Raw genomic sequence first — 26,136 nt, 5'->3', positions numbered from 1 at the left:
CTATGGTCATTATTTCTGTTGGGAAGTTTTCTCAAAAAGAGCAAGATAATTATCCTTGGAACAAACACAGGTCTCTTTTTGTTGTAATGCAATTTCCAGTTGTCTAAGTCAAAGGCGAGCAAGAACAGAGCTCAAATGTAATACTACAAGCAAAGGACAACCAACAATGAAGCACTTATGCAACAATTTAAATGCTTATGGTAGCTAATTGTCAGTCACACGCAAAGGCCAATACAGACAGTGTAATGAAAAAAAAAAGTTCTTTTGAGATTTCAACGGCTGCACCCCTGACACTGATATGATCTGAGTTTCAAAGGGATTTTTTTAATGTCTTTCTGGTTCACTTTTTGACCCTTAAATAAAATCCAGCTGCTAGACCCTCTGAACTATTCCCTCCTCCCTCCATCTGCAGAAGGTGAGCCTGTTTGCCCCTGGAGGTGGGGGTTTATTGGTGGATATGGCATACCCAACTACACATTCAAAATGCCAAAGAACCACAGAACCCTCCCCAAAAACCCCATCCGGTCCTTTAGTGTGACCCCAACTCTATGCCTTGCAGATATGGAGGTCTGCATAATGTTGGAAGATGTAAGCTATTCTTTACATGTAGCATGAACAGACTTGAAAAGGGCCTCTCTGTTTGTAGCCCTCTCAAGCTACATTGGATAAAAGCCGTCACACTCAGGGGGATTTGGAACATGTAAGCTGAAAATTTACATGCGCTTCAAATCAGTTTATAACTCCTTAAGTCTCCTGAAAAATGGCTTTATATGAAGAAAGTAAGGGGATATTGTGCAAATTGAGCAAAAAGTGGTAGAGGATTTGATGAGGTTTGTGCTGCCTTGGCGCGTCTGGCTGCTGTTGCAGGCAGGATGTTCCACAGTGAAGGTTTAGGGTGGCTGTTGTAAACCGAGCTGCCCGTTCACTGCAGGAAAAATAAACAGTGGGCCGGGCCTGAAGAAAGTCCTGAGTAAAGTGGAGCGTGTTCCCTCGGTTAGCTGACACACTGTTTTAGAAATAACAGTCTGAGAGGCCGCTTTGACAAAGTTGCATGTGCACTTTAAAAAAAATCTTTATTCTTTGTTGCTGTCTTGGAGAGCACTCACACAGGTTCCTAACTCACATCTCTGTAGGACTCCTTTTCCTCTGTGCCGCTGTGATAACATTGTGACTGGATATGGAATGGAATAAACCACCCTCCTTTCCTGCTCAGCTTCCACTCCTCTATCATTCATCCTCCATTCAGCGGGCTCCCTCCACACAGCTCTCCGTCCCTCTCCTGTCCAGATGACTATTTTTAGCGGCAGCACTGCTATTCTGGAATTTGTTGCTGACTGGCTGCTGCTGGGTGTCTGGGCGGCGAGCACTTCTGGAATGTCTGGCCCACTCTCAAACCACTCCAGAGTCCCAGTGCAGGGCGGACGGCTCGGGGCTCTGATTACAGCTTTAAGTCCGCTGTAGCTGTAGCTGTAGCTGTAGCTCTTCATCCAGCAGAAACACAAAGCTGTGCTGGAGCAAGAGGAGAAAAAGTTTCTCTGTCCTATACCACTAAGGTACTGACTAGGTATGACTGACTTTTGTCTGTATCTATTAATGTTGGTGTACTTGTATTCATTCATTTGGTCCTCACAAGGTAAACCAAAAAGATTCAGGGTTTCAGAGCTAATTCCCTTTCTTGCAGAGAGTTGAGAAGTTTAATACCACTCTCGTATGCTTTTGTTACATTTAAGGCTAACGCCAGAAGCCAGTCTAGCTTAATGGAGGAAACAGCTAACCTTGCGCTGTCCAAAAGTCACAAATCCACCTACCAGCAAAAGATCTCTAAAAATTTAATCCATAAAAAAACTAGTAGTGAAAATGTTTTGTTTTATTAGGGGTTATCTGCAAGAATATTTCTTGGCTGGGACCAGTTGCAAGGCCATCATATATCACTTCATTATTAAACTGGTCCTGTATCATTATTTGACTCAAGTATTTGACTAACGGTCGAAGTCCTGCATGCAAACGATTTGGGAAAACACAATTGTACCCATAGCTCAATTTCAAACCATGATTAAAATTTGATTGAATGAACCAGCGGTGACTCCAGGAAGTTACTGCTCCCAGCCAAGATAAGGGCTGGCATAAAACCCCTGGTAAAATGCAAAATTGTTTTTGCTTTTACACTAACCTTTGGACTGAGCCAGGCTAGCTGGTAACCTTGTTTCCAGTCTTTGTGCTAAGCTAAGCTAACTGGCTGCTATAGAAGAACCCACCACCAGAAAGCAAATAAACGAATATCCCATAATGCTGCTCTTTCTTTAAAGTAAGCAAATGAAATGAATGAAAGTCAATGCAATTCCTGCATTGCTTACATGTTCTGGTGTGTTTGTGTGTGTATGCGTGTGTGTGCTTGTGTGTGTGGTCCATGAAAAGAAAATAAGCAGCACTAATGGGAAGTTTTTCCTGTCTTGGATCAGGCTTTGGGGGTTTCAAAGCAAAATTGTTTGCAGTGGAAGGAACGCCGTCCAAGCCCACCTGTTGCTCATGATTGCAGAGATCCGCTTGAGCTGGGCCTTGTCAAGAGACATACTGCAGTATGCCACTCAATAACATCAATAGACCAGGTAGGCCCATTCATTCCACAAGATTACCCAAGCAGAGACGATGCACTACAGTGCAATAAGTACATTATAGGCTTGCCTGAACTGTTAAGCAATGGGAGAGATGTAGTCGGCAGTGCTGCTCACGTTTATCTATCACACAAACATTCAGACACGACAGAACCAGTTAGGACAATACTGTTGTTTGTCATTCCAGTGAATCATGGCTTGGTGTGTCTTCTCCCCCGCCAGGCCACAATCTGACTCCACAGGGTGAATTTTACATACATCTTCATCATATTGAATGAGATCAACTCTGCCTTTCCAAATGGTAATGAGAGTTCATTCGGTGAGGGAGTGGTTTCCCCCAGGCCAAGTGATTAGGACATGAACAAGAGGGTGTAAAAATAACACGATGGGACACATGTCTTTTAAAACACGTATACATGCACCTTTTGCCTCTTCAGAAGCCAAGAGGTGGAAATGCTTCAATGGCATGTAACCCTTTCATTGTAAGTCAGTGAACTCTGCATCCTGCCAATCATTTAGCGACTGATAAGAATTTCCAGCTCAAAACATCTTGTTCTTGTTAACATTAGGATGCAAGTATGAAAAGTGAACAGTCAGCAGTGTGAGCATGGATGCAGCTAATTGGCCTTGGCTCCCACTAAGGGGATGTGGGTTTAGCTCTAGTATGGTGGGGCCGAGTCTAGGCCATGGAGAGGGAAGAGTGGAGACTGGGAGGAAGCCCATCAGACACTGTGGCCAAGCCGTCCAGCTAACTGGCCAGTCAGGTAATTAAACAGCATTCAGCAATCTGTATTAGAGCTGCTTCTCTCCAGAGTGTGAAAGGGCTGGGAAGCAAAGTCTTTCTTGGCTAAAGCTCAGAGATGTGCGGCCTGGCTGCTCCGGGACCCAATCCAGGGGCCGCAGGGTTTTAGCACTGCTGGTTTTAGCTCATCCTTCAATTTGGTTTTTGTTTCGGAGGCTTTTTCTTTTACCAACCCCCCTCCCCAATTCAGTTCACCCGTAGCTTTAAGTAGAAATACAGCAGAAATAGCTGGATGGATGGATGTATCCCCCAGCTGGATAACATTCCTCTGGTTTCCACTTGTGTCTGCTTCTCCTTTTTTATGGGTCAGTGTTTCTGTGATTAAAGTTTCTTTCCTTTTTCCCCTCCCTATGCTTTTCCACTCTTTCCATAGCTATTTTCCTCTGTCTTTTTTTGCCTGACCGTTCTTCATGTGAATTTAAATAGTCCCAAAAATTGACCAGGGAAACTCCCATCCATTTTTGTCAGTCTACAGACACTTCACCACCAAAACAAAAAGGAACCTCTTTTTTTTCATTTAGTCTAGCAGTTAAACTACTGGATTTGCAGATGTGTTGAAACAGCTCACAGCAAATACTATGTTGTCTCTGCTAAGTGTGGTGGTGTTGCAGACGACATGTTGTAACATCACTATAACACTTTCTCACATTCTGCCACCCTGTAACTCTTTACAGGTCCTTATCATCTATGCCAACTGACTGGCCATCCTCAAACTGACATTACAGTGATTGATATGCACATGGGTGTGGACTCCTTGTCCTGCTTCCTCTTCCTCCGCTGCTCTCCAAAACTGGCTGTTTCACACGGAGGGGGGCTTGATGGGACTCCAAATGTGAGATAGATGATTTTGGCTGTTCGAAGCTGTGACAAAACAGAAAATATCACGTCTTATTTGCACGTTAATAAATCCAGACAAGTAACCCAATTGCAGCAAAGTGCCCAGAAGCTGGATTAATGTATGACCAGAACAGCCAAACACACATTTAGTCTAGAAATTCTGACATAAAATGAGATTTGAACTCATCATTACAAAATCAGATTATTCCTTTTTTTTTTTCACATCCAGTCAAATTACCCTGTTAGACAGTAATGAAATTGGCCCAGTCTTGTGTTTTAGCAGCTTTTTTGGAAAAGTACACCCAGTCCATTACAATAATCTGCTCAGTACAACTACTGTACATATGACCACATATCACCAGGAATTATTATTTTTAACTGACCTCTTTGAACCTTCGCCACATTCGGATAACTTGGTAGTGAAACCCCCATCTACATAAATCCCTGTCAGGGTGGTCCATCTACCGTTGTCTCTCTATAAGAGGAGGAGGAGGAGGAAAAAAGCTTCCCAGCAGTATGTGGGGCCTGACATTCGCTATCCCATTACAGCCCACCTACGACACAGCCGCACACATAAAACAACATGAGACACAAGGTAATGAAGTGCTAACCACTGAGGTAATCACTCTCGGAGCAGCGACAGTTTCCCCTTCCCTTCTTGCCCTTCTTTTTTCAATCCTTCCATCCTCATGTGTGTTTACAATAGTATGTCACTGACAATGAGATTCCCACAGATAAATGAAAATGTGTTTTTATCCCAAGCAGGCTTGTTGGAATGGACAAAAATATGAGGAGGTTTTGTAGTTCTTCTCATGATGAGGGGATTAAAAGCAACCATGGGGGGAATGAATACACACTTCTTGGATTGATTTAAGGAAAGACAAACATCCTAGACAGATATCAAGGACTATATTGCCTGCCAAGATTAGGGGTGGGAAAGTTCTTTTGGGAACGGTTGAGTTTCAAATAAAAAGTAAACGCTCTGTGACTACAGGTGAGTCCTGTTTGATCCTCACTTAGGGTGACATTTGGATGGGAGCGCTGTGCTTTTGCTCCCAGGCAAAGATACAAATCTCCCTTTGGCAGCTGCGGTTTGTTGGGGTGGGGGTTAGCTGTTGGGGTGTCTTGTCTTAACATGGTAGATAGGCTGGTGAGTCGTTTCTGAAAGATTCCCTTTATGAGTGATGGCCATCTGGACCATTTCTCAGTATGTGTGTGTGAGCATGTCTATGGTTTTCCTTTTTCCCCTCCTCTCTTTTTTCTTCCTTCTAAATAGCAGTGAAATGTTAAAAGAAAACAAATGAAAAGATAGCGCTTTGAAAATGGATCTGTCCCAGCAGCCCTCCACCTCCACCATCTCCTCTTCCTCCTGCTCCTCCTCCTACTCCTCCCCCTCAATTCTGACCCGCTCCTCCCTCCACTTGTGCAGGCTTGACGAAAGAGTATACCTCTCTTCGTCGCACGCAACGAGGGGGAAGGGGAGGGAGGGCAGGGGAACAATTCAAAGAAAAAACCTGTGAAGAAATGGGGAAGGAATGATGGAGACAAGTGAGGAGGAGAGAGTGATGGTTAGAGGAAGATCCATTTGAAGAGGCTGATGATAAAAACTGTACAGCTAGAGAGCAGATAGCATTAATGAACTGAAAGAATAAATGGCAGACAAGTTGTATGTTGGGGAGAGGAGAAAGAAGAGGGTTCTTTGTGTTGGAAAGTTAAAGAATATTAAGGGGATCAAAATGGCTGAAGAACAACAAATGGGTGGAGGAGCTTTGAAAGGCATGGGGTTTACCAGAAAGAAGGTTTCACTCAGAAATTAGATGTCAAGAAAACAACAAAATTCCAGTTGTAATTGAGAATATACCAGTGAAAATATTAAATAAACTAAGCTAACAAGCTGCTGGAGGTAACCCCATATTTAACACAGAGACACGAGAGTGGTATTGAACTTCGTCGTTGTCCAATATTGTCCAAAAGTCCAATATTCATAGCAGTGAATCACATGAATTATTGGAGCTTTAATATATTATAAATAAACGCTCAAACTATAAGATTTGATGGGATGATTTGCACAATGCCATCCCTTTCATGCTAAATATTTTTCACATGCATTGTTTTTTTCCACAACTCTTTGTTCAGAATCCAACTCTCAGCATCCCTTACAAAACAATTATTATGTGATTAGCAGGCAGCTGCCACAACTTGTTTCTCTGACCACTGAAACATTTTGCATCAAGACATTCAGGACCTGACAACATCAAAGACAGTAACAGACATACACACCTCCCACATGTCTCCTTCTCAAATCACAAATCTTTCATACACTAATGACATGCTATAATGGTGAGCCATGCGCTGAGAAGGGTGGGAAAGATTAGTGAACTGACAGACATTCCCAGCAGCTGATGTCAAAAAATATGCTCAATATGATGTTACGAACCAAAATATGAACCCCTTGGACAATGTGAGAGCTGATATGTTTGGACGAGGGTGGTCCCCAACTGGCTGACCTGGAGGTCAAAATCATAACTCCTGAGGTAGAAATTCCTGAAGTCTGGTCCAAAGAGAACCCCACAAAGGTGAGAGGTGGACCAGATTGTCTTTGTTGCCAGATTCTAGAAGCAATACTAGCTAAATAACTGGTTTACAGGCCCACTGACCACAAGGGCACATTCCAGGCATTCTACCCTCCGACAGTGATGTCCTGGTGAGTTTACAGAGGACAGATGTCCTCTTCACAACCTGTGTGGCAAAAGGGGGGGTGTCAGAAAGAATCTTTTGATATCATTGTTCTTTCCCACTTCCAGACTTGCTGTGGTTTGAACTCTGGTGAATCACTCTGTATGAGTCCCTGTGAAGCCATCTAAAAGCCGCCACAAGTTTATTTAGACTCTGATGTTGGCCCAGGAAAAATAACATAAAACCCTGCAGGGCTTGCAGCTTGTAGTTTCAAGGTCATGTCATTTGAACTATGGAACAGAGCTCAAGCCCAAATGTCAGAAAAACAACTAAAAAAATCCTGCTGTAGTGTCCTTGAGCAACAAGAATCAGACCAAGGGATTTTTCTTTTGTCCAAGTTTTGAAATATCATTCTCTGAGATTTCTGCCTCCACCCAAAACAATGTAAGTGAATGGAAACTAATTTACAATGGTCTTTCCAGAAAAATGTTCTGGTAATTCTGGATAATCCACAAATGGTTTTCCATTGGAACTATACATCTGTCCATTATCTATAAACACTTATCCATGCAGGATCGCGGGGGCTGGAGCCAATCCCTTTAAGAGCAAGAGGGGGGGTTCACATAGAAACAAACAACCATACACAATCACAATTATACCATAAGGGCGATTTACAGTCACAAATTAACCTACCTGCATGTCTTCAAATGGTGGGAGGAAGCATGAGCACCCAGAAAGAACCCACACAGATACGGAGAGAACGTGCACACAGAAAGGCCTGGGACAACCAAGGTTTGATCCGAAGACCTTCTTGCTGTGAGGCCACGGTGCTATCCACTTCAACCTGTTCCTACTAAAGAAATCCTCCCTAAAAAAATGTCACCAGTGTGCTATATTATCCAAGTAATGAGAGCATTGTTTCTGAAAAAAGAGGTTGCTTTACAATGTGTACAGCATATCCACCCTCTACCACACCCTCGAATAGGATAATAAAAGTGTACCCCCAAAATACCCATTATGGTAGAAACTTCAGGAGGAGCAACAGAGGAGGGACCCCTCTTCCCTTATGGGTCAGCAGGCAATAGATTTGATGTGTAGAGAATAGACTAACATAGTGAAATAACAGTATGGAATGACTAAATTATAGATAGACTGTGAATATATAGTAAGAATACAACTCTGGGTGCTGTGTAAAAAGGCAAATAGCTATTCACCACAAAGTAATGGTCAATTTTGTGTTTACAGCTTGTTCTGCTGCCCCACTGTGGCCAAAAAACACTTGCTGCTTTAAAGAGGTGGTATTATGCTCATTTTCAGGTTCAAAATCTTAATTAGGGGTTATACCAGAACAGGTTTACATGGTTTAATTTAACACCATATTTTTCTCATACTGCACATTGCTGCAGCTCCTCTTTTCACCCTGTGTTGTACGCTCCGCTCTTGAGCTACAGAGTGATGCATCTTACTTGTACAAAATCTTTGTTGGGAGTTGCACATGCCCAGTTCCCAGGTAAGGACTACTAGCCAATCAGAAGCAGAGAAGGGCGGGTCGTAAGAAACAAGGTAGTGTGATCCAAATCAAAGCCGCTTCAGACTGCGACCATAACAGATGGTATAAGTTACTCATGTCCACAACCACACAACATCATTGTTCCACATCTTACCATAAACCACTACAAAAATCACCATATTTCAACTCAGTTCAACCAATAAAGCATACTTACAGGTTGTGATTGTGAATTTCCAGGCCCAAACAGAGTCGGAGTTGCATCGTCTTTTAGGACTAAACGTTGAACCGTTCTGACGATCTATGCTGCCTTGCCGAAAAATGCTACCATAGCGCAAATCGATTGACTCGACTCTACTCGGGCCTGCTCCGTTTTCCATTGCAGGTAGTACGCAGAGATAGTACGTAGCTTGCCGTCATAGCGACGCCACATACAACTGCCGCGACGTAATGTTCAATGCGACACACACACCAGCGATCCACACAGCTTTCTCTTTTTTAAGTTTAAACGTTTCATCATTCCTCAGAATGTAAAGACAGATGAGCGGTATGAAAACCTTCCAGCTGTGTTTTCCTCTGCCGTTGTTGCTGCAGCGGTCTGTGTGACGGCGGCAGCAGAGGGCTCTGTGAGCGGGCGGCTGGCCGGCCTCACACGCTCCTCCCGCGGGTTGGCACAGGCATCCCCTGCAGCCACTTGCGGAGTTCCTCAACTCCGAAAATATTCAAGCACATTTTTGTTCCGCCATCACTTCTCGTAAAACTGTCAATATTTAAAATCTACACAGCTGATTTCATCTCAAAACTTATCAGAAGTGGATTTAGTGATGAAATTCCATAGGAAAACTGTAAAATATAAAACTTTCTGTAGCTGGCCTCTGTCTGGCGCAGCAATGATGATGCAGTGAATAGTGACGATTCTCTCTGACCAATCAGCAGTCTGTCGTGTTTTCACGTTACATTTTAGTATCCCTCAGCTCGCTTGGAACCTCGAAACCTGATATGAAAAAAAGTACCTGGAAGCAGGTACAGGTACAACATTTCTACAATGGAAAACAAAGGCGAGTCAAGCCAAAGGGCCTCCGCTCAGACTAGCTTGGTTTGAGGGCGTGCCTGACCCCGCTAGCCACTTGGCAAGCTTTATGATGCGTTTTCATTGTGACGTCACAAGTAATGGAAGTGAAGGGCTGGACTACAAATGAGCTGTTTTCAAGCGGTTCAGAGCAGAGCTTTCTGCGGGAGATGGGAACTCCCTTTGGGCTGGACTTTGGGCTTTTTCACTTTGCAAACCTGTTACATGCACAAAAAAGAGATATAACTCAATAAAGGAGAGGGAAAAAGCCAAAAAGCATATTACCACCTCTTTAAGTGCCATTGTGCAATGTATTTTCAACAATAAATTTCTACTAAAAAATATATATATTAAAACCCACAAAAATCTGAAAAAATCTCAGCTTTTATCTGGTGATTATGAAGCAATCGATGTGCATCATTGCAAATCTGCCAAGTCAATTACCCTCCATTGTTTTCAGTCTTAAATTTGTCCCAAAGGGTCAGCACTCATAGAGCTTTGATTGAGTTCCACCAGGTGCACATACAGTATTTAGAGGTGGTATTTTCTTTCATCTAAATCACATCCTGAAATGGCTGTTTTATCTGGAATTTTCTCTTGAATAAAGCAGCTGCATAAACAGGACAAGCAATTTGTGTGCATGCGATGCTAAGCGCCAAGGCTTCCTCCACCATCCACCTCCGACATTTGGCTCTCAGCAAAATGTCAGCGACAGTTTAGAGTTCCATTCCTGATCCAGTTTCCCTCCTGCAGAGAGAAGACTTTCATAATGGGGTTTGCTATAGAAAGACGATCTCATTCTAATTAACCTCTGCCTTCTGAGGATGAAGATAGAAGCTTTGTGCAGCGTGTGTGACGGAATGCAAGCCTCATATCCCCAGTGTAAACACAGCAATTTTTGGAGAGCTTTTTGCACAAAGTCACAGAGCCTACAAAGTGTTTTGTCTCACTGGTGGTGTGTTTAACTTCCTTTCCAGCACACATGATTTGTCTTTCAGTCAGACACAACCATGGGTGGAGCAGCTACTTCCTGTGCAAAGGCAGAAAATGCAGAAGGGGTTAAAAGGGAGCCCATTGACCCACATAAACAAGCACTCTCATTCATGGCCTCTGTTACTCCCTCATTGCTAAAGTCTGACTCACAAATGTTCAAACACCACTGAAGTGCCCCCCCCCCCCCAACTCCCTGCCTCCCAACCCCATCACCACCAACAAACCACCATCCTTCTCCCACACTATTCAGCAACTCCAGAAAAAACTCTCTCTTGTATCCTCCACACAGTTTAAAAACCCAGCATCCACATCCTATACACACCATACACACATCACCCTGTACATACAGTATGTGAGAGCATAGACACATACTGTATATATACAAACATGCATGCACCCACACACTCTTTTCTTTACACACACAAACACCCAAGCAGAGGGAGAGGAGGTCAGCATAATTCTTCTCTCAAGAATGCAGAAGTTTATGTTGCCATTGGAAAGGAAGAGAGGCATCTTGTGTGAGCTCAGATGAGCAATTAACTTTTCAGCACACAAGCACACAGACAAAAAAAAGGGACCGTTTTTCTGGGAACGTGCCTCCCACCAACTTTTCTCCTAGCAGCCGCAGGAGTACAGCAACATTTTGCACTGAATGGGCAATGTTGATCTGTCACTCAGTGGGGAATGTGTTATTTTTACCATGACTATTTTTATCTCCACTTATTTCCTTGGCGCCAAGTAACAACATTTTGTTTAGACACATAAAAGTTCAACCAGAAAGGGTTCTTGAGGCATTGGTTTTCAGATGGTATTACACTTTGCATGCAAGTTGCATAGGCCTATATAGGTGGTGTATATTGTATTTTTAATTATGAGCACTGGTGCTCATTTTGTTTATGGTCCCAGCTTACTTAGATGTGGTGACAAAACACAAAGTCATGACATAAACACAGAGTAAATTAGATGTTATAGGCCATCCAGATAGAAAAAAAACCGAATACAGACATCTTTCTGTGTTGATTAATGATAGTAACCTATCTCTGTTAGAAGAGGGTCACACAACTTTATGGCTGTGGGTTTTGGGCTTTTGTAAAGCAACTTCTACACTTTAAACAATTACTCTCATATTGACTTTTACAAAGACAAGAGTAAACATTCAGGCTCTAGACTTAAATTGCTCCACACCCATATATGTACCCAATTACATGTATATATGTGCATTTGCAAATGCAACACGCACAAGTTTGTAATCACATGCACACTGTCTGGCACCACCAATCGAGCCTTCCTCTCCTTCCGCTGATAGACAGTGTTTATAGCTGGATTCCCACAGTTGATCAGAGATGCTATCCCTGCCAACATTTTAGCAGCCAGTCTGTTTATGTGGTCATCGTCTGTGGCAGGTTGACTTTAATGACACGTTTTCACTTCATGATCAGTGTTTACATCTCCAAATCTCACTTCTCTCTCTTTGCCCCTATGTGTGTGTGTGTGTGTGTGTGTTGTTGCTGTCCTCAACACAGTCTTCCGGCCCTCTGCCAAATATTAATTGAATTGTATTCTGGCATCTCCACTCACAATGTGAATAAAAGAGAGGCATGCAAGTTTTTACAGTTCATTTCTCCAGTTGGCCACTCAAACTGACTTTTTTTTTTTTGTTTTGCCTCTGCACTCCCGAGACAGATAATGGCAGAATTGGAAGTCTGGAAGCTACAAAACGGCTTCTTCACGAGGGTTAAGCATCTTACTGAAAGATAGGCCTTACACACTCTTCAGAGTGGACTATGTCAGCTGGTTGCACTGGTAGTTGTTGTGTGAGTTGTCTGTGAATGTGTGAGCCGCAAAATGTTGAAATGAAAATAAGCATGAATAATGAAGACAAAATGTTTAATCAAGTTTCCATCACCATGAAATATTCTTGTGTACAAATCTGTTGCCAAATACAAGCCAGTTTTGGGATATATTTTTCAAGACCACAACGAGACACATCCTTTTCTTATAAATGTTCCAAAACTCTGAATGTATCCATGGCTTCCATACAAGACATTTTTTTAAATGTTCCACAAATCCTGAAATACCTCATAGAGATTTTTTTAAATGAGGCTAGTGGACCCAGCCACTGATGGTTACTTTTGGCTTTTGGGAGATGCATTGCCTTTTTGGCTGAATCCCTTACTCAACCTCCCTCTCCTTTCCTATGACCAAGTTTTAAGGATGGCTGGCAGACAGAGCTCAGTGTAGAAAGAGACAAAACCCCTCTAGACAGGATGGGAGCCCTTATTTACTTAGCAGATAAGGATTATAGGTAGTGGAGGGAGAAAGGCATGCTGGCATGTTGGCTTGTTTTCGGGAAGCTTCTGGGATGTCTATGATAAGAACACAATGTGGGAGGGAGTTTCCAAACAATTAAAGACTGCTTGAAATCAAGTATTTTATAGCAATGGAGCCACTGACAAAAGCTGTCTTGTGCCAAATGTTATTATTTAGCATTAGTTATACAAAACCAATGTTTTCTCATACAGTTGAACTGTCAATGTTTAAGTCAGTTTGGTCAGGTTTGCATAAGTACTACTGAGTTGCAGCTGGACATTTCAGTGAAGATTGCAGAGAGAAGAGAAATAATAGGGAAGTAAAGGGACAGTTACAAGAGAGAGGGAGAGAGAGAGAGAGAGAGAGAGAGAGAGAGAGAGAGAGAGAGAAAATTCCTCTGTGATAAATGGAGAAAACCTAATTTCTTGCACCACATTCTCTGTTTGGGTAGTGGACCATAACATGACAGTCAGGCTGAGGAATAACAGCATGAGGGGTTCCTTCTATTTCATACAAATAGCTCTGACTTGATACATTTAGCTTCAGCTATTTCTATATTACAGTTAGCTACCCATTTCAGTAGTTTTAGCTATTTCATCATTTATCTATTTACTCAGTTTGAAAGGTCTGAAGGCCTATGAAGTATTCCAACAATTTACTTTTAGTTATTTTATTTTCAGCTATTTGTCCAATACTTTTATCTAATTTAATCAAATATCCATTACTTTTAGCTAACTATTTTAATTAGTTATTAGTTATACTTGTAGCTATTTAAAAAAAAATCCATTACCTTTAGCTAACTGGTTATATATAAATACTTGTAGCTTTTCAACAATTTTTGCATTACATGGTTAGGCTTGCTATGTGGACATTTTTATCCTTAAAGGGGCATTATGGAGTTTCGAGCGGCCACTAGCGGTGTGGTTCTAAGATTGGAACTAGGTGTGTGCTCGTACGCGTGCTCGCTTGAACTCATGAGCGAGCTTAACCCGAAACACTACCACTTTCATACAGAAATACCGCAATAAACGCAGGAACACCAGCATGCAGGCTGTGGCTTTTCTCCAGACATGTTCAGGCTCTGTTACTTCAAAGTTCCCGTCTCAGAGGCAGATCAACACCGGCGCCGCACCTTTCAGCGCAGCCAGCCGCATATCGGCACACTACTCCCGAAAGAAGGCAGAGTGACAGCAGCTATAGACAGACAGGGAGAACAGACAGAACTGGAAACTCAGGTAAAATCCCACTGCAACGTTACAGTAATAGTTTTCAACTGTAGGTTGAACTAATCCATGCACGTACATGATAACGTTACATTTACTGCATTTAGCCGACGTGCTACATCGTTAGCTCGTCTGCTGCTTTTCAGCAACGTTAACTATCTTTACTATCTGTGAATCTGTCACCGGAGGCTCAGTAATGTCAGCACAGCTACATGTAACGTTACTGAATGATAATGAAACGGTTAGTGAGCTGGAACGGATATTATAATGACATTGTGTCACACTTTATAACAGTTAGACCGCAGTAAGTAACTTTACTGTAACTAGTGTTAGTGGATGGCTCTTCCTTCCTCTGTGTTGTTGTGACCGTTTTTCAGTGTTTTATGTTATGTGGGTCACGTTAGTTACAGCGATTGAGAGGTGGTAAGCTGTGTATCTGAGAATTGGTAAAACCACAATAAACATAAACTGAAGTTACGAAGAAAACAGCGGCAGGTCCGAGCTACTGTAGCATTAGCTGGCTGCCCTGGCTGCATAACTATAGGCTAACGTTAGTAAACAAATCGCTCTACATTTGCTTTTTGCCATTACATCCTTTTCTTGCATCCATTTCTTGCAAGCTAAATCAACATTGGTACACAGGTTAGTAACATGGGTCGCGTTAGTTGGTGAAGTAATGTGGAAAGCGATATAACTTTGCTCCGGATAACATTAGCAACTGCTCGGTGTTAGCCGGCGAGCTAACGTGACTTTCTCTGTGTTTCTCCAGCTTTATTAATGGTCACTTTGTTCTTACTTGACATCATCTGAACCTGTTTGGTCTGATTGGCTTCAGCACATAAACCTTTATTGTTGTTTTGTATCCTTACGTGGAGCCTGTGTTTTGCTGTGAGCTGGTTGTTTTAATGGTGTTATTGCTTGAAGTGGGTGTTATGCCGAGTTTTGCATGCATGCCGAGAATTGCATGCACCTCCAAATACTGCTTTTAAACGCTGTAATATCCTCCGTGGGGTTCATCAATTGTGATAAATGATTCGAAGTATATATTTTTTCAACGTTTAGAGTCGTTAATATTTTATTATCCTTAGTAGAAATAGCATTCATTGAGATTCTGCTAAAAGATGTCGTGATTACCGCGTTTGATCTATGAGCACAGCAAAGTGTGAAAAGGACCTTAAGCCATGGATGCAGAATTCGGCAGGACAGATGTTGTAGGCTACCTGCCGAGATTTGCACCCACCTCTTTTCCCATCTTAAATGAGCGTTACCAGCCGCGAGGTGCATGCAATTCTCGGCAGGTAGGCAGTACCGGCACCTCGACATTTTACTCTTTGGCGTACAGGTACATTTTCAGGCATACCGGGACATCTCCCAAGCTGCCGGTCCTCCTCTGCCCTCTCCATATCTGGGAGCTACGTGACGCTCAACTTTTCCTGTTCTCTCTGCCTGCTAAACTCTGTCGGCGGAGACAGGCAAAGTAGAACAGAAGCTCGGGTGCCTTTCAAGCAGCCGTGTGCTGAATGTAGCTCGTCAATGTCACTTGTCGTGAACCGACCACTCACAGCCTGGATGGGGCGTGACATTTAAAAGTATCGACAGATTGGTGTCATTTACACTGGGGACGCTGGGGACACGTCAGAATCAGAATGTCTCCATCACTTGTTGAATGTTAAAAAAATGTTCTGAAAAACAGCAACAAGAAATGTTGAATAACACATGAAACAATGCACAATAGGGAAACATACAATGCAACTGAAACTTAGAAGAAATAAACGTGCATTGTCCAAAAGCTGATTACTGAATTGTATTCCATTATATTTTTAAATTTTGAATGAGCCTGTTAGTGGACTGCATGTCATTAGCTGCCGTGTTGTCGCTGTAGTCTGAGAGGTAGACTACAGCGGATGCAAGCAATGGCGAAAACAGGCGTGTGCTTCATTTCTAAGTGAGTTTTGAGCCCATTGACAATAAGTCAATGAAAATTTAATTTATTAAAATCAAAAACTTACATATAGCCCCTTTAATGTCAATTTTTTCTTTTTTTATAAGATCAGCTACCAGGACACACTCTTTCCGTGTGCCCTGGTAATTGCAGCTGTACCCCCTGTACCCATAGTTTGGGATCCCAGTTATATCAATATTTTGTTAGAAAACTATTACTATAACTACTAAAGTGTAACTATGTACTGTAGATCTCACAGTACACACATACTGTATGCTGATAAAAACAGACACAGACACGTCAGCTTCAGAGTCCTGTACACATAAATCGGCCCTTTAATCTTTGCAGAGAGGAGAGCAAGAATGCATATTTATTGGTGTGGCATGTCTATGCCAGCAGAGCAAGACAAGCTGAAGTGTTAAGTGTGTCGAGTGAGAATTACAGCCGTGTGTGATCATTGTAATTATAAAGTTCATGATAGCTTGCACTCTATTCATCATTACTTGAAGGTAGCTCATATCTTTCACACACTGCCTGATTTGGCTGATGAATATGTGTGTCAGGGAGTTGGGGTGGATACTGTAGGACTCCAGCCAAGGCGTGTTTCATTTTTTAAAGTTGTTTTCAGCATTGAATACTCTAGCTGACTGTTTCTGTTCATTTTTGTGTTCTCAATGAGCATTTGCATTTGCCCAAGAGTGTGTGTGATGTGATGGGGTGTTTGCAAACGAACAGATCCAAATCATAGCCCTTGTTAACGTTGTCAAAGCAACCAAGCTGTGGATCACGAATGTGAGTTTACCCCTCTTTTATTCTAAAACTTTCGCTCACATGTGATGAGCACTGGAGCATGCAGATGTTTGAGGTTCTCAAATGAGCCATCTTCCAAACCATTCTCTAAATACCCGATATCTTCTCCCGACAGATCCATAGCACTGACCTCTGTGGTGTTTTTCCAGTCTCTGTCTCCACCCCTTCCCATCATTGCCACTCATTATCACTCTTCCCACTTCCCTTTCTGTTGGCATGCATTGTAGGCATATCCATCACCAAGACGCACGCAAAGCCTAGATACCTTGATGGAAGTGAGATGAAAACAAGGCCTTCCAGCATTCCCAAACATCCTGCTCAAGTCATGTCCAATGGATGCTCATTCCTCCAATAGGTGATTCATCTGCGTGTTGACAGACAAGACAAGCAGGAGAGATGAAGACACCTGTGAAGGGAGGAGCTGCAGGATTTCATAGCATGACTATCTTTGCAGCAAGTTGGTGATCATCACTACTAAGGTGTGTGTAGATGCAGTAGATTAGAGAGAGAGAGTGAGAGGTTTGTCTATCCTCATGCTCACTTTCATCCTGAAAAAAATTACTGTTTCCATTTCATAATAGGACCTCTGTGCCCTTGTACACGGTAAAGAACCCACTTGGCCAGCAGTATTTCATTAACATCAAAGAAGCGAGTCAGGTGTACTGCAGTTTCGACTTGTGTTGTACAACAAATCAGCAATTAGCTCATTCTTGTGCTTTGGCATCATCATCCTCCTCTTTTCTGGTTTAATTTAACTTACGTAAGAGTGTCCCCTTTCTGCAACATGTCTGCTTTGTTTGAATGCTTTAGCAATGATTACATGGGTGAAACTGACCTTGTGAATGTTTATACCCTGTTTACATGTTTACGACTGTGCGTTTACGAGATGGCGGTTATGATCACTTACTGGATAAAAGACAGAGGAAGGCGGTAGGGTTTTTTGGAATTGGTTTCACTTACCTTTCCTAAAGGCAGTGATGCATGGGGTAACTTTTTGGGCGACTTTTAATTGGAAACTATCTTAATGGAGCTAGTCCGGCATTTAAAGCTATAGTAAATAATATTTTATTGGCTCTTTGCACAGTATATCACCAAATATATCAGCAGGTTGTTTCAGTTATTGCTGATCATTGCCAGTTGTTCCTTTGTTACCTCAATGGCTACACAGATTTCAAACTTACTAACTGTGTATCTGCTGGAGAATTTCTACACTTCCAGACCTCTTGGACTAAACTGTGTTTAGTTTCTCCAAAATGAGTAAATAGTGGAAGTTTTGAATGATAGGGCAAATTTTGGGCAGTAATAATCTTCCGTACGCCTTCCTCACAGCAAACCTTTTGTCCTTGCAGGAAAAGCACAGGAGCGAGTTCAGTCTCAAAACATTTTGCACCGGTTTGGAACGTTTTCGGACTGAACAACATGTTTCCTTGCAACATTCCGCAACAGGCTTCGATGTACGTTTTCTTCTGCTTTGTGGGTGTGTCACAGGTGTTACCCAATCAGCTGCGACAAGTTTGTAAACACAACGGTGTTAAAAAGGCAGGGAAATGCAGTGCACTGGCGTACACAACAGGGTGTTCGAGGCACTACCATTTCCGTTGAAAAAAACATGTAGCTACATTTTGTCAGCGCTGAACTCGCCCCTGGTGTAACTAATAACATTAATGATGGCTGCATTCCATTTAGCTGTGCCAGTAAGCCATGCCAGTGAGCCATAGTATGCATGGCATCAGGACCCTGGAACTGGAATGCAGCCATTATAATTGTCATTGGTAACACCTGTGTCCACCATAAGAAACATTGTCAGCAGTATATTTGTTGGACAGGTAAGCTAATCTAGTTAACATTAGCAAAAGTCAGTTTGTCAGAACCATAGCACAGTTGCATTAAAAGCATCCAGTAGTACACTGTATACTGTATCTTGTTTGCTAACCTTTAGCTAGCTTTACTTATGTGGCTCCACATCAGTCACTTTGTATTTGGAAGAGATGTGAATTCTTGTCAGTGTAAAAAAAGATTAACCCCAAGTATATATTGTAACTGTCTGCATGGAGTCATTTAAGAGGTCTTGATTTTAATGATTGTGAATGTTTTTTTTGTATTTATAAAAGACTTTTTATTGGGATTATGGTGTAGACATGAACATATCGCTCCACGCAGATACCAGTGGCGTCCACCAGTGGGCAGTATAGTTTCTGCCACTAGGTTAAACTAACCCCTGCAAAGCGTAGATAAACCCCGTACTTACCAGTTTACGGTTGTCGCAAACCCACAAATGAAAGACGAGCAAGCAGACGAGAGCACACAGTACAGACGCCAAACTCAGATAAGTAAGAAAGGAAATTGGCAGGTTTCGGTTTGGGAAACGGAACGAGGTGTGTATGTTTTGGGTGTTGCGAGAGTGAAATGTTCATGTTTATTGTTGTAAGTAGTTTAGCTATGTATTGACGAAGATCCATTTAGCTTTGATGTATTAATCCAGTGTGTGATTTAAAGGTTATTGTGTATATATAGGTATTGGTACAAAATGACTGTTTAATTTGTGTATTTAATTAGTTTTATTGTTTTAGTATGTTTGATTTTAACTAAGGTAATGTGTACAAAAGTACTTATGTTTATATCTATTTGTATATTTTTATAGTTTTCACGGTGCACTACGGTTACGGAGAAAGAAATAAAGAAACCGTAAAGACATCAGTCGAGACTCTCTGCATCTTGCTTAAATCCACCGAGGGCAGTTACATATATAATAAAATATTATGATGATTTGAAGTCTCAGCTTATTTTAAGTATTGCATCAGTTACGTAATGGGTGTTGAGCTTGTAAAATTGGGAGTTGAGGAGGAGGACAAACATTTGCCAGCGATGTCGTCAATAAAGTTGCAAAGTCAGATAAGCTATTTTTGGCGCCTCTAGTCCCACAAGTAAAAAAATCCCATTCACTTTTCCCATAGACAATCTTACGTGACTCACAGTTGGAGCACTTCTACATCTTGGATCAGCATGAAACTCTCCCAGTTAAATCATTATAATTTTGGGGGATAAGTTGGCTACAACTCCCAAGGTGCATCAAGAAACGCATACCTTAAAATTTTGTCTTGTGAACTACAAATGGTGGGCGGGAGCTAAAGATTATGCTGTAAAGAAAACTGATTTTACAATCTGCGTCTTAAATAAGTACACTTTTAATTTATGGGTAAATCTTGTTAGAATTCAGCAACTATGGCGTCATGTTTTGTCAACAGCTGCAGCAACAAAGCGCTTTCCCTTCCTTTCCAATTTGTGCACACGGCAGCTAAGGCTCATGGGCATTGTAGTATTTAGTCCCTTCCGTCCCTTCCATGACAGACAAAACATGATTTCTCAGAAAGTTGAAATAATTTTAACTGCTTGTTAAAATGTATAAACCTATAGGGTCGTTTCAAGAGTCCTGTGTTACTTCAGTAATACTGAGGACATCATTTAATGAAAAACTTTAAATGGGAATAAAGAATGGAGAAAACATCTCATTAACTGATTCAGTAGCATCCAAAGCCTTAAGTCCATGAAGATAATATATTTTTTAATATCTTATACATATAAGTTACTATAGAATATATTTTTTAATAAGATGTTTGATTCTGTATAACAGTGTCATTTTCCTTAAACTGAAGCTGGAGTGTTGTAAAAGTTGTCCCTACATTTGTAGTTATACTACCTACACCTACCTACATATACTACCACAGTGGGTAGTGAAAAGAGAACCTTATTTTTAGGGAACAAATCCATCAACCTCATTATAGAGATTCAAGCCACTACTTAGGTAGGCATCCACCTTGTTGAAGTTTTCTGTGACTGTTACTGTAAAAAACTGACAGCAACTGAACTCAACAGCCAACATCATGCTAAAGATTTAAAACCTTTAAAAGTTGAAACCTACATAAAGCAGGTAGGTGGGCCATGTGCAAAATGTTTCTCAGTTACATCTCACCATCACTGAACCACAGCTTTTGAAACTGCTGCAAGCTATTCTCAGATTTTGCCGTTGTAACACTGGCAGGAAATTGGAAACAGCCAAAATATAATACTTTTTTTCCGGCAGTAATTATGATGGATTACAATTTATCTCAAACAAAGGGTTTCTAAATGCTTTAACCTATCAAAACTGGCTAAATATACCCTTTAATTGATCTGATGAAAGATTAACTACCTTGCATGAGTTCATGCTGTTGAGTTCTGTCTCTACAATTATCATGTTTCAAATGAAGTCAGTTCATTATTGAAGGCAGATGTTCATTTAGCTGACACTGCTAATTGCCAGTCTCCTCCTGTGTGTGTGTGTGTGTGTGTGTGTGTGTGTGTGTGAGTAAATGAATGTGTGTATAATCAAAACACAGCAGGCAAAAATCCCAAAGAAAACCAGAAGTGATCCAATCTGACTCCAGGCCATCTGTCTCTGCCAGAAGAAATGATAGAGGGAGCAGTGATAAATTATTTCTTTGCTTGTGATCTTCAGGGCAGCATTCTTCCCTTTCCACAAGCATATGTGACCCCTGTCTTCCTTTTTTTAATATATTGCCTTCCTCTCAATGCAAGTTTTATCCTCTTCCAAATGTACCAGTTCCACACCCGTGTTCTTCTGTGGTTTGGTCTGCGTGTTGTGTCGTGTGGCCGTCTTTCAGATGTCTCCCCAAGGCCTCCATGAGCAGCAGATGGGTATAACGGGGTCCATGAGCATTTTGTGCTCGATAACCAAGATCATGTGATGATGTGACACCCAAGGGACGACAAAGGGAGAAACTGATCTCATCCCTTTTCCCTACAAGTCACCTCCCTTGTTTAGGCTTCGTAAGTCTGGAAAAAACAGATGCTGAAGCAATTTAAATGTGGAGTTTGTGAAGAATTAGGGATGGGAATTCTCTGTGGTGGCTGCACCCATGAGCCAGACCCACACTAGTCTCACATTGCCAGACCTGGCTCCACGCTGCAGTTGCACTGTTCCAGTGCAGGAAAAAAGGCTGGCAGAACCCACAATCAGTGGTATTGTAAGTAGCAGTAAAATGGGGTTCCTTTCAGCTAATTTGCATAACTAGCCTGTAACTTGTGGTCTAAGATTATTACAATTTTCTCATCTTGACGAGAACTATTTTCCACTGAGTCAAAATAAACCAGTACTACAACAGACGCAGGTTCAATATCACTGCCAGATGTCACATCACCACCTTAGCTACAACCTGACAATTTCATTTGATAAAAAATCTGTAGGTAGTGGAATATTATTCGTGTTTTTGCACTTGTCACACAAACTTGCCATAAAACACAGGCTACCAGCTGAACCATGCACACTAACAATGGCAACCAACCCAGCCAGCAACTTCAATGTAATGTAAATAATTGAATATAGTCTCAGAAGGAGAAAGAGAGGGAAACATTTGGGTATATATGTGTTACATAATTACATCAATATTATCTGTTTGACAGAACTTCAACAAGGACTCATATGATAGTGAGTATGTTTACAGTATCCCAGTTTTCAGTCTTCGGCTGATTTTGATCTTTTCTTTGGCACGATATTGAACTTAGCAAAGTAACTTCAAGTTTAACCCTGTGTCCGTGGTTTACTTCTTAACACTGCTTACATCGCCATTTTAACTTATGCTGAATTGTTGAGATAGTCTTTCTACCAATGTTTGAACACTTTCTATGGCATGAGTAGATTTTCATTTCATAGTTTTGTGATGTTACTTCAGAACAATGATTGAAACATTTTTGAATGTGTAAAATTACTGAATCAGATTTTTGAAGTGACTCAAAGTTCTTGAAAGTGACTTGAATAACCACTTATTCAGTGCCAGTGGCTTTTAATGTTGAAACGGAGACACACAGCCACTGCAGCAAAAGAATGAGGCAAACATTTTCATACATGCCAAAAGAACACATCTAAGTAACACATTCATATTACAGATCATGCATGTGCATTTGGCAGCAGCAGCAGCTGTGTTGTTTTTGCCTGGATCATGGGTTTAACATAATCTTATTTGTCTAATATTATAGTTTGCTTTTCATTTGTAAAAAATGCTCTGATGCCAGTAGACATGTTTGCAATTTGTCACCTGCTGCAAACTCTTACTGCGTGGTACAGTCCCCTGGTTTTTGAAACCAGTGGGATACTCAAAAAACCCTCATATTGTAGCGTGCATGTAAACACACTCATAGATAAGGATACTAAAGAACACACTGTGGTGAAAACATTCTTATTTAAAGCGTCATTGAGCAGTTACTACATAATGGGGTCCTTATATTGTGGGTTATATAGGTTTTTGACCATAGTAAGTGTAAATATGGTTTAGGGACACCTTTTCTAACATGTTAATGTTGCATCTTAACTGTTAAGGGATTAATAAATTCTGCAGCATCAGCAAATAGGCTAGAGGTCATATATAACCTTCATATATAACTCCTTCACCCCTCTGTGTCCTTGACGCCTTGACTTATTCTCTTCTCCTTGATTTGACTACCACCCGTGTACCCACATGAGGTCATTCAATCTTTGATGTGAAGCTGTTTGGCATGGCATCTCATGAATAGGAGCCATCTATACTGCCTTTGATCGTAGTTTTGATGGAGCAGGGTTTATGTGGTAGCTCTCTGCCGTCATCCTTTAACTCCCTCACAGCTGGTCCTCCGTTTCCCCTGCGGCTTCCTCCTTAATTCTGACACCTGTGTTTAGCTCCTTTGACAGGTAAATCACGACAACAACCTTGCATAGCTTGCACTGAACTACTCAATCTACTGTACGCTGCCTAGCCCACATACCCTCAGACCATGTCTTTCACCACCAGCCGATGATGGCCAGACCCAACAATCTTATACCAGTGATGAAATGCTCTGTCCCCGCATACAAGCAGTCTGACTGGGAAAATTAATTAGGCAAGGGAGGATGGGGGTGCAAGAAGGGGGAGGTTCGGCGTGATCATGCATTACTTTCGTTTTTACAGGCAGACAGAAAAGCTATGTTTACATAGGGGGAACAGAAAAACATACATATGCATTGACAAGTGTGATTTTCATGTGCTGTAATGTTGTGTTAATGAGTAAAACAAGCAGCTCTTTGTGTGAGAAAAAGCTGCATGTCACTAAGTGAGGCACCTTCAACAGCTGGGAATTTAAACATAAATCCACACCCGTGCTACATTTGTACATAAACACAGAGAGAGACACAAACCACATGTCAGCACAAGAAACAAGTGACAGAGCTCCACACAGTGTTGTAGGCAAGTAGGTGACTCACACACGCACAGCTCACGTGTTGACACGTATTCTGGTTTTAGGATCAGTGCTTCAGAGAAGCAGGAAAGGTCACCTGCACACCTGCACACATCATGGTACCAGCTTTTTCCTCTTCATCATCTCCACTGGTCACCCCCTACCATTAGCATTTGACTTAATGGTTGTTAGACACACACAAGGTGCCTTTCTATGGAGGCGAACACAATGAGGAGGTGGATAAGTCTGTGTTCTCCGCTGAAGATGGGATAAGTGAGGCTCTATGCGTGCAAAGGCTCCATTCATCTTTGTCAGTAGCCTTGTGTTGTCTGGCCAACCCCCAAAAAGCTTGGGGATGAACCATTGACTCCTGTAAAAGGGTTTTCCACTTAGCCATGGCACAATAAAAAGGGCCAGTGCACTTAGTGTGCTGTTAATTACACCACTTCAAGTGAAGCAAAACCCCTGCTAACTTAACATAATGGACTCTGTCACCACTTGTTCTAGGTAAATGGTGTGGTTGTTGTCAATTGGTTATATATGTGTCATGATAACAGTACATAAACAAATGCAGTGTTTTTGAAGTACCCTCTTTCTCACCATCAAGTTTGTATTTGTTGAATTTTACCACTGATGCTACTTTTAATGCCGATAGCATGGTGTTTGTTGACCTTTTTTTTTTTTTATCCAGCCAAGACACGCTCCTTGCACTTAGGAACCACTGTAATCACGTTTTCAGAGACTTTGTTTTGTAAAACAACAAGACTAAGAGTCTACGGCCTGCTAACAGCTCTGTGGAGCTGTACCATGGATGTATTAAAGGCTATGCACACCCATACAGGTGTTTTAACTCATTTTGTCTGATTAGACTGCTGCTCAGGATGAAATAAGATGGAGCAACACTGGAATTACGTGAGGTCACTAAACTATATAAATCAATAACAATGATAAAGGTGTCTTTATCAGTCTTGATGCCGTTTTACCACAATAGCCTACCACAGTACTACAACAAGAAATCCCCTGCAGTCCAAAAAGCTTTTTCCCCATAGACCGCCAATATGAAAGAGACGTCTGTAAGGTCTCAGACTTCAAACAAGATCAGGTACTAGTCTCTGCAAAACTTTCCCAGAGACTAGAGAAATTATTTTATGTGAATCCCACAGTTAAGTCTGCATTCACATGTGCAGAAGCAAACATGGTAGCAAGAAACCATTTTAGGCTCATGCACTAGGTAATTTTTTTCTCATGGATCCATTTCTTCTAATACATCCATGGCCTGTACTTAAACACAGCAGTGCTTTTAAATGCTAATGTAAGTATGCAAACATACTCATAATGACAGTGTTAAAGTGCTGATATTTAGCTAGAGTGAACATACGTCCTCTTTTTTTCCCTGACATTTTCCCTGACATGTCATCTAAACAATGCGTCCGGCTGGGATTTCTAAATGGCCCCAAATTGTCCTGGGTTTCGGATTTTGCTTTCTACAGTCAGCATTCGTTGTTTGCATTTTTACATGGCTTTGACCAATACCAGCACTATTACATGTTACTCTTTGGCATACCAGGGGTCTCATTTATAAAACTGTGTGTAGAAACCTCACTAAAAGTGTACGTGCGCCCAAAAGTCAAAAATGGCGTACGGCAAAAAATATTCAGACTTATAAAACCGTGCGTATGCACACTTGTAAGCAAGTTCCCTTTATAAATCACAATAAACTTGAAATGTGGTGCATGTGAGGGAGCTCCATGTCCGACCCTTCAAACACCCATATTTGCCTATAAATGGTCAGTGAAACGCCCCTCATTAATATTAATACGTACTGACTGCTTGAAGAAAAGGAGGCAAATTCTGACAGAGAAGCTACAAAACGAGATTTAACTCCGTGTGACACTCATTCCACCTGTGTTTAAACATTTATTTACAGCCCACTCACTTAATGAGGCTGGCGATGAGTTAAAAGAAATAGCCTGTGACTTGTAAATGACAATAAAATAGTGTTATTTTTCAAAAATGTGTTTTTACAAGCAGAACACAGTGATAACTCATGAAACGAACATGTGATAACAATACATGAAACTGTGCTCTCCTATTTGCTCAACTGACGCAT

General features: G+C 41.5%; 1 long non-coding RNA gene across 2 annotated transcripts; it reads left to right on the top strand.

The window, feature by feature from the left end:
* Window positions 1-1,219: 1,219 nt before the first annotated feature.
* Window positions 1,220-19,547, top strand: LOC123961199. 2 transcript variants are annotated; one of them, XR_006822684.1, is made up of 3 exons: window positions 1,220-1,553; window positions 2,460-2,606; window positions 17,009-19,547. It is a non-coding gene; the product is annotated as an uncharacterized LOC123961199 (long non-coding RNA). The 2 variants fall into 2 exon arrangements; XR_006822683.1 differs by lacking the exons at window positions 1,220-1,553; window positions 2,460-2,606 and adding an exon at window positions 13,852-14,041.
* The last annotated feature ends 6,589 nt before the right edge of the window (window positions 19,548-26,136 follow it).

Source organism: Micropterus dolomieu, linkage group LG22, assembly GCF_021292245.1.
Source record: "Micropterus dolomieu isolate WLL.071019.BEF.003 ecotype Adirondacks linkage group LG22, ASM2129224v1, whole genome shotgun sequence".
Classification (NCBI taxonomy): domain Eukaryota; kingdom Metazoa; phylum Chordata; class Actinopteri; order Centrarchiformes; family Centrarchidae; genus Micropterus; species Micropterus dolomieu.
The sequence above is the reverse complement of the archived record's forward strand: the minus strand, read 5'-3'. Positions and strand labels throughout refer to the sequence as shown.